Genomic DNA, 9,425 nt, shown 5'->3' with positions numbered 1-9,425 from the left:
TAATGCGCTTGTTTATTACATAAGCACTTGGATAGTATACTTTTTAGGCACTGGTTTTGTTTGCATTCAATGCCTTAGTGATCTTATTTAAATTTACAACATCGGTGCTTTTATAGTGTAATTCACACTGATGCTTTTTTCCCATTAAGTGCACCGCTAATAAAACATCCTCTGAAACCTCTCGTTGCCCAATTTTTTATTATTTGTAATGATGTTCCATTATCATCTTTGCTAAAACGTCCTCTACCACAAATAGATGTTGTAGAAGATGTATTTTGACAAAATTTTCCAATTTTATAACACTAAAAACCTCCGCTATAAGTTATTTTCCTTGTAGTGCCCTCATACTACGACTATTATAGAAAGAACTTTTTGGTGCAATGAGGTCTAAATCATTTGCCATATAATTTTCCTAGATAACAAAGAGGGTTGAGTATTATTTAATCATAAGATTTAACTCTTATCCACCCTCAATTATAAGAAGATACTTTGTGATGAAATACAAAGGAAGCATTATCAATTTGGAATTGTTAGTAGGAACTTTATGATTTACAAGACTTGAATAGTAGTACAAAAATGACGAGAATGATGAGATCATATTGTACCCTAGTTGATCATATCAACAAAATGTAATCAACTCTAGAAGGATGGTCATTGAGTTCATCTATCATTACTTAAATAGGTGAAAGAAGTATTTATATCTACCTCGGCAACAAATTGCATAAATTACATTCCATAATCTGAAATTGGATTGTTGTAGTATTTTGTACCCATCTCTTAAGGGAAAATCAATCACATTAACATCTAACCCTATTCAATGTATACATCATAGAAGAATTAAACTAATGACTCCACGATTTATTTTTAATGTTCGTAAGAAGAGAATCTATGTTAATCACAGATTATGTTTAATAAATTTCAATTGGGGCTCACTTTTTATCTTCCATTATAATCGTGGATATGCATATTGTTGATTTTGTTTGAATATCTATGATAACTCAATAAATATTGGCCTTTGAGAGAACCATAAATTTTGAAATACATGCTTGTAAGGATTGGTGCATGTATGGAGTCTAAATTGTTGGTGCATCAAGAGTACCTAGAGTGGATATCCTTGCTTCTTTAACTTCAGACCTCTTCAACAACATTAAATATTGTTGCTTATCCTTTAATTTTCTTTATTTTTGAATTAGTTTCATGCTTATAATAATTCATTTGGTGGGTCCCACTACATACAATTTTATGATTGACAAGACTTGAATAGTAGTGCAAAAATGGTGAGGATGATGAGAGCATATCGTACCCTAGTTGATCATATCAAAAAAATGTAGTCAATTCCATAAGGATGGTCATTAAGTTCATCTATGATTTCTTGAATAAGTGAAAGAAGTATTATATATCTACCTCGACAACGAATTGCATAAATTACATTCCATAATATTGAATTGGGTTGTTGTATTAGTGTTTCCCATCTCTTAAAGGAAAACCAATCACATTAACATATAACCTTATTCATTGTATACCTCCTAGAAGAATTAAACTAATGACTCCATTATTTATTTTTCACTGTTCCTAAGAAGAGCACCTATGTTAATCACAAATTATGATTAATAAATTTCAACTAGGACTCATTTTTTGTCTTCACTTATAATTGTGGATATTCATGTTGTTGATTTTGTTTTAATATCTATGATAACTCAATAAAGATTGGCCTTTGGGAGAACCATAAATTTTGAAGAGTCATGCTTGTAAGGATTGGTGCATGTATGGAGTCTAAATTGTGGGTGTATGATGAGTACCTAGAGTGGATACCATTGCTTCTTTCACTTCAAACCCCTTCAACAATATTCAATATCATTACTTATCCTTTAATTTTCTTTATTTTTGAATTATCGCCATGCTTACAATAATTCATTTGTTGGGTCCCACTACATATAATGCACAATTGGTTCAACACACAAATAGTTGCCATGGACTCATGGATTCATGGCTTTGATAATGTGGTGATGTCTTGATATTTAAATGGTTGTAGTTGTAATGCCCCAATATTGCATGCTTGAGTTCCTTTTCTTTTAAACCCTTTCTATGCTCCAAATCCTAAACTCATGAAATGAATGAAACATAAAGATTGGAAATCATTTGATTCTATAGACCCAAAAAATGTGGAGACTAGTTTTACCATGAGTGGGATATGTATATGTACTTGTTAAACTATAAGGACACAAGGAGAGGAATCTTTATGGCTCTTCGACTCCAATTATATGACAATATTTGTATCCATTAAAATTAGGAATTGGGTACTAGCAAAATTTTGAAAAAAAACACTCTAAGGGTATTCAAGTACCCAATACATTCCATTATCACATAACACTATCCAAGGAATTTAGATGTCCCACGGAATTGATTCAAATGATGTCACTCTACCACATGGCGAAGTTTGATTAGATGGAAATCTTCCATCTATAATTGCTACAATTATTATGGATGACTTGATGCTAAGTGGATTAAGACATGAAATTCCCTAATTGTTTTCTTTGACATTTTATGTGAATGCCACTTGTCACGATCTTACACTTCATATATTTTTATCCTATGTTATCCTTATTAATCTTCTACATCACTTAATATTTCTCTCAGACATGAAAACTCATTAATATATATCATTTGATTTCTCTCTAGGTATCCTTGGTCACGTTTTACATGGTGTACATAGAAATATTCATATCGACCCATGAAACTAATAATACTGTAAGCACCGATGGATGGCTCAATTGGCTGAGTTCTTGTGGCTAAAGCACCTCGCTAATGGGAGGTCACAGGGTCAATTATCCGCGACACCCTTAGGGTTAGGCTCTGCTAATAAGACGACGTGAAGTGGTCCCTTTGGGTGGATTTTCCCAGATATTTCCATGAAAAAAAATCTAATAATACCACAAAACATAGTTAAAGCACATATTAGGTTTGTTCAAGAAAATTTACAACACAAAAATGTATTGTCTCTGATTCACCTAACCTATATGATCCAAATCATCACTAAAAATTATAAATCTCAACAATGAGTCCATGGAACATGTTTTGCATGTTATGAGAATAATATTAAAGATCTCCTCATCGTGGTGGAGCCAAAACCTTTAAACGATGCATCAAAGTTTTGTTTGAAATTAGAAAGGAAAATGAATTAAAAATATTTTTGATAAAATAAGGGGTCCACTTGCCTTTTCCACATCTGAGCAATGCTACATGTCATCCAATAGAATAGAAACTTGTAACCTCAATCTTCTTTTTTTCACATTACCATTACCACATGCCAACCTCTAATTGGTCAAAACCCTGTTGAGTTAGCTTTATTAACATAATCATGGCGACATGGAATTTTATGAAATCAACATGTGTCCATTTGATTTTTCCTTAGTTCAATTTAATTTCCTCTCGCCATACATCCTTCCTTATGATCTTGAATCATCTTATTGATGTGTAAGTCATGATGACATGTGGGCTTGTATTGTTGGTATTTGTTGGACTTTATGATTTGAGTGATTGCACTTCTTTTTCACTTGAATAGAGTATGTAATGCATTGAAATATAAGGTTGGGTATCTGAAAGGAGCTACACAATAATGGAAATACAAGTTCTTAAATCATCTAGAAGTTGGACATGAAATCATTATAACCTCTAGCTTAATTCTTATAGTAAGTATATATGAGAACTTGTGATACTCTAAAACATAAGGATCTAAATATTTTGAGCTATAGAGTCGATGCACTTATTTACTTTGTCTTAGTTGAGTTTTGAATTCCTACTTAATTTTGAATATGCACCCTTCCCCTTTCTGAAAATTTTATCAAATCTCTACTAAACACCAAGTCGCCCACCACTTCTTTTCATGGGGGGGGATTATGGTAATTGATTTTTAGGAATCATAGCTAGAGACCCATGCATCCTATTTCAACAAGAATGTTGGTGACTAGTTAGTCTTCAACGTATTATGTAAAAATCCATGCTTACAATATAAAAGTGTGTGTTTCAGGCGCTAATAGAGCCCAATTGCATCCTTTACAATACATGCTCAACATTAGCTCTATGCTCCTTATGGGAAATGGAAAGTACTTTCTTTAGGTTCCTCTATATGTGGGTTAGATCTTGTTAAAAGATATATTTATAGGCTATCCTCTAGTGTGATGTATTTTGTGGGGCCTAAGATGCCTCAAGTAGATCCAGTTTTAGTTCATGAAGAAAGGATGAGGTTTGAGATGACAATTTGCATACGTAATTTTACAATATTTATGAGCTGAGAAGGTGATATAATGATCCTCCTAAAATAACCATTATTCTAAACATAAATGATATCTCTCTCCTAGAGTAGACATTTCTCTAAGATGTTGTCTCAAAGCTCATATTCAAATCTTGAAAGAGATATGGCACCATATTCTCTCCAATTGAAGGGGAGAGTATGGAAAGAACAATTGATCACCTTCCAGTGGATGTTACAACTACACAAACAACTAAATTCCTGACATAATATTGTGTTGTCATCCATATAGGAAATAAATTAATACTCTATAGAGATCATGTCCTTGCTTCACTAGGTCACAAACATCAATATGGCATATCACAGATAACACACAATCCATGACATTCTTGGATCACATTGTCCTCCATTGAAACTTGTTATGCAAAGCCTCATAGGTCATTCACCCTTACTTGGAAAGACATCCTTGGTCATCCTAGCCTATGCATTAGTACATTGTCCTAATTATCTCACAATTGCCACCTGCAAATCAGTCACCAAGGTAACTAATGCATATAAATTGATTTTGCACGCTTAGCCAAGTTTCCTTGGCATGCATTAGTCTTTCAATTGCCACTGGGAGTTCAAGTAGGGTATGGATTTGAGCTCACATAAAAGCCACTTACACCGATGAAAGCATAAAATGACTAGTTCTTCAGCAGCACATATATAGTACTTGTACAAGGATGGGATATATACACCTCCAAAAACTAAACAATCAAATTGTTATAAAGAAAGTTTCATTGCCCCAAAAACAAATCTTTGATTTAATTATGTGTTCAATGATATGATAGGCATATATAGAAATCAATCGTTAACTTCATTTTATCAAATACGTTGTACACATAATATTGTTAAAAATTATCGCAAACAAAAAAAATTACATAACTTTAAATTAATCTCTAAATGATTTATAATTAAATATAAATTACTATTATAACACAATAAACACAAATAATATATCTAACAACAAAATATATTTAAAAACAATGTCAATGACACTCTAAATAGAAAAACAAAATAAATGAACACCAACAATACACCTAACCATAAAATTATCTTTAAAAACAACACCATATACATTAAATAGATCTCTACCTAACTTATAATTTCAAAATTAAATCACTATTTAACAAAATAAAGACAAAACAATAAACAACAATGCTCTTAACTATAAAAATAAATAAATAAATATTTATAAGCAATGTTCTTGACTATACAAAAATATCTTCATAAGTAATGTTGATGGACCGTAAATACGAAGTTGTGGAAACACATACTTTATTTAGTGAGTAGAGACACATATTCTCGATAGTGTATGTTATGTTCCCATATCATTGTGACAACCACCCGACCCAAACTAATGTCAATTTGAACCTCCTATCTCTTTGATCTTTTGCCCCGTGTGATCTATAAATTCTGTTTTGTGCCTTTTTTGTTAATGGATAGAATTTGAATGGTGGGATTTATTATTTAATCACAAAAATTTCCAAATTTTATGTTAGATTTATTATATTAAGAAGATTTAGAATCCATATTTTTTTTTAATTTATGAATTAGCAAAAGTCTAAATGCAGATGCAGAATCATTGATATGTCTAGGTATGGATATGTTTAGGTATTGGAAAAAATTATCCAGAAAACAAAAACTAGTTAGAATTGTCTTTTGTCAATAGTTAGAAGAAAAACGAAACAAAAAAACATTATTTGAGACAAAAATGTCAAATTCAAGGTTTTTTATTCGTTAATCCTTGGTGGATCTTCAAGATGGAACAATGAGGATCTATAAGTCTTTTCTTTATCCGAAAGTCCAAAAATCTAGAACTTCTTAATAAGTCAACCATTGGAAAAGTTTAGATGTTTTATTCCTATTAAAATTTTGGATGATGTAATTTTGTTGTGGAATTCCTTGATATGAAAGTAATCAAAATCTAAATCTTCTTAATAAATCAGTTTTTTTTTGGAAAATATAAATCTATGTTTCCACATCACCCGTCACACATCACAATCCATGTCACATCCACAACCCACATCACCTTCCACACCATGTCCTCGTCATTTGCGATAAATTGAATCTTGAATAGTAACATGGGGACCACAATCCAAATAGAAGAAATTTGGAAAGGGACTTAATGAAAATTCCAAAGGCCTATTGCTCGACTTATCCACAAAGCTAAATAGCCATTGAGTTAGATATGATCAACATTTCTCTTTGTTTCTTTCTTGGATTCAAAAGATTGAGATATTTATGACCTTTACAACCTTGACACACGGGGGCTTCATTCAATGACATATCATGTGCATTCATGGCATACTAAACAATACTCCTAGTTTGATTAAATATTGGAAAATACCTCTAAAAATCACATTATTTAACTCCCTACCAATACGAACCCAATACACCTTTTTAGTTTAAAAAACCCCTACCTTCATTAGAGATTGTAGTTATCCATTTTTTCATTAACATTTTGTATACCCCTTAATATTTTTTCATTAACTTTGAGGTCCATTTTTTATACCTGTCAATATAAAAACCCTTTTCCCCCTAATATATGCTTAATATATTATGTCATTTTTCCCTCATTATATATCCCCCAATATGAATGCACGTGGTATGGTATTTCTCCCTAGTGAAACCCACGTGCCTTGACACTTCCAAATCTTATAGTAGATTTGCCACCTCACAGTGGAGTACAAGAATTGCCTGTAAATCAAATTTTCCCTTTTTTATATAATAATATTATTATTTATTATTACAAACCTTAAAAACCAACGACATCTACGTATTGGACAATATCCCTATCACATTAGCAAGTAACTACACTAAACTATTCCTACTGGAAAAATAAAGATAAGCATCTATTGAGATTTGCAATGTAAACAAACGAACAAGGACTAAAGAAGTAATCAATTAAAGGAGACTAGTTTGTAATGTTCACAAGAGATCTCGCTATGACAAATCGAGTTTTGTAAAAAATATGCATCGAAAATAAAACCTTCCGCTACCGCAGTGCAAATAATGCAATTAACTTTGACTGGCGCGGGAACTAAACTATGTCATAGCTCTCCTTTCTTGGATCTGCTAATAACGCCCTCACTCTACTTCTTCATTTGATAATAGTTTAAAGTAGGAAACGGCTGCGTATAAAGCATTACAATATCAGTGAAAGAGACATTTAGTTTTCTTATAAAAGGGATTAAAAGCCATTTATCTCGAACCTACGTGTCTTTTGACAGCGCCAGCAAATTTAACCTACCGGTGGAGTGGAGCAGGGATATTTAAATTCTGACATGATTAGGAAAAAGCGCCAGCAAATTTAACCTACCGGTGGAGTGGAGCAGGGATATTTAAATTCTGACATGATTAGGAAAATTCTAGGTCAGTTGGTCTAGTAGTATGATTCTCGCTTTGGGTGCGAGAGGTCCTGAGTTCGATTCTCGGAATGCCCCCATTGCTCTACGCCCTTTTCCGGTAGGAATGACGAGCATCCTACCTGATGCATTTGTCTAAGCTTCGGGTGCGGGAGGGCTCCTGTCGCAACCTTTGCCGTGCCTGATGTGCTTAGCAAAACGCATTAGCAGTACCAGTAAACCCTAGCAATACCATTTATATTAGTAGTACCAGTGATCCCCTAGGAATACCGAAATACATTAGCAGTACCAGTGAACCGTCTACCAAAATATATTAGCAGTACCAGTGACCCCCTAGCAATACCGAAATACATGCATTAGCAGTACCATATTAGCATTCACAGGATTGAACTCGGGAGTTCTCGCACCTCAAGCCAGATTTTTATGTGCCTGGTTTATTTGATAAATATGGGGCATCCACAGTATTGAACTCGGACTTTTTCCACTTTAAACCAGCTTCGCTTATTAATCAGATTTTGCGAACAGCATAGCCTATCGGATAGGGATCCGTGGCGCAATGGTAGCGCGTCTGACTCCAGATCAGAAGGTTGCGTGTTCGATTCACGTCGGGTTCAAATCCCCCTTTTGCTGGCTCTCTTTTTATTTACTGCGGCGGTACACCGCTGGAGTGAAGTAAAGCCTTTCGGAGCCTAGAGAAGCTTTTCGAAAGACGGGAAGCTATCAGGATTGAACTTGGCACGTCCTGAACCTTTTATGATTTTTCCTTTCGGGCTGCATGTGAAGTTTGTGGCTGCTTTTTCTTTCTTTCCATATATTGCCGTTAGATGTTTTCTAGGAAATATAACCGCGTAGAGAAGCTTTTCGAAAGACGGTGCGCTAACGGGATTTAATTCTTAAACCAGCTTTTTTATGTGTGCCTTGTTTGGCGTGGCTTTTATGTGTGCCTTGTTTGGCGTGGCTTTTATGTGTGCCTTGTTTGGCGTCATTCTTAAACCCGCTTTTTTATGTGTGCCTTGTTTGGCGTGGATTTGGCATTCCGAGAATTGAACTCGGGCCCTCTCGCACCTTAAGCGAGAATCATACCACTAGACCAAATGCCCTAACACGTTGTAAAATCGCTGAAAATTTGGCGCTTCTTAAAAGTAACAGGAAACTTTCCATTGGAGACGTAAACTTAAGAGGACGAGTCAACCCTAAGAGTATGACCGCCTATATAAGCTTTCGGTAAGGAGATCCTTTCTGTTTCTATAAGCCCAAACAAATGAGATATTGTCTATATATGGGGCATTCCGAGAATTGAACTAGATGCCCACGCACATAACTACAAAAGCAACTGAAAACATTAGAAATTTTGCCCTGGAAGCCGTAACCCTAACAGCATTCCAAAGGTAGAGTTTAATAATTTGAGGAATAGAACTTCATTCTGTTGGGTGTTAAAAGAAGATTAAATCGTTGAGAGTGGGTTGCTAAATTACAGGAGTACAACTCTGAAAAAATTACAGGAGTACAAACTGAAAAGGGCAATAGATTTTTTTTTAATAATTTGAGGAATGATTAAGAAAATATTTTCGGTCCTAAATTATATAGAAAAAATTTTGTTGTTCAAAACACGTTACTAGCCCAAGTATTTTCTTAATTATTCAATATAAATCACATACCTTTTGCTGTTCAAAACACGTTACCAAAACTTTTCTATATAATTACTACCAAAGTATTTTCTTAATTATTCAACATAGATCACATAAACCTAAAAAATTTGAAGAATA

At 33.7% G+C, this 9,425-nt stretch overlaps 2 non-coding genes across 2 annotated transcripts; one reads left to right on the top strand and one right to left on the bottom strand.

Annotated features, from left to right (window-relative positions):
• The first annotated feature begins 8,201 nt into the window (after positions 1–8,201).
• On the top strand, positions 8,202–8,273 carry TRNAW-CCA (transfer RNA tryptophan (anticodon CCA)). The gene has a single exon. It is a non-coding gene; the product is annotated as a tRNA-Trp (tRNA).
• Positions 8,274–8,687: 414 nt separating this feature from the next.
• Positions 8,688–8,759, bottom strand: TRNAL-AAG (transfer RNA leucine (anticodon AAG)). The gene has a single exon. It is a non-coding gene; the product is annotated as a tRNA-Leu (tRNA).
• Between the last annotated feature and the right edge of the window lie 666 nt (positions 8,760–9,425).

This window comes from Pinus tabuliformis, chromosome 6 (genome assembly GCF_031772625.1).
Source record: "Pinus tabuliformis cultivar Carrire ecotype Pingquan chromosome 6, CPIR1, whole genome shotgun sequence".
In the NCBI taxonomy this organism is placed as follows: Eukaryota; Viridiplantae; Streptophyta; class Pinopsida; order Pinales; family Pinaceae; genus Pinus; species Pinus tabuliformis.
The sequence above is the reverse complement of the archived record's forward strand: the minus strand, read 5'-3'. Positions and strand labels throughout refer to the sequence as shown.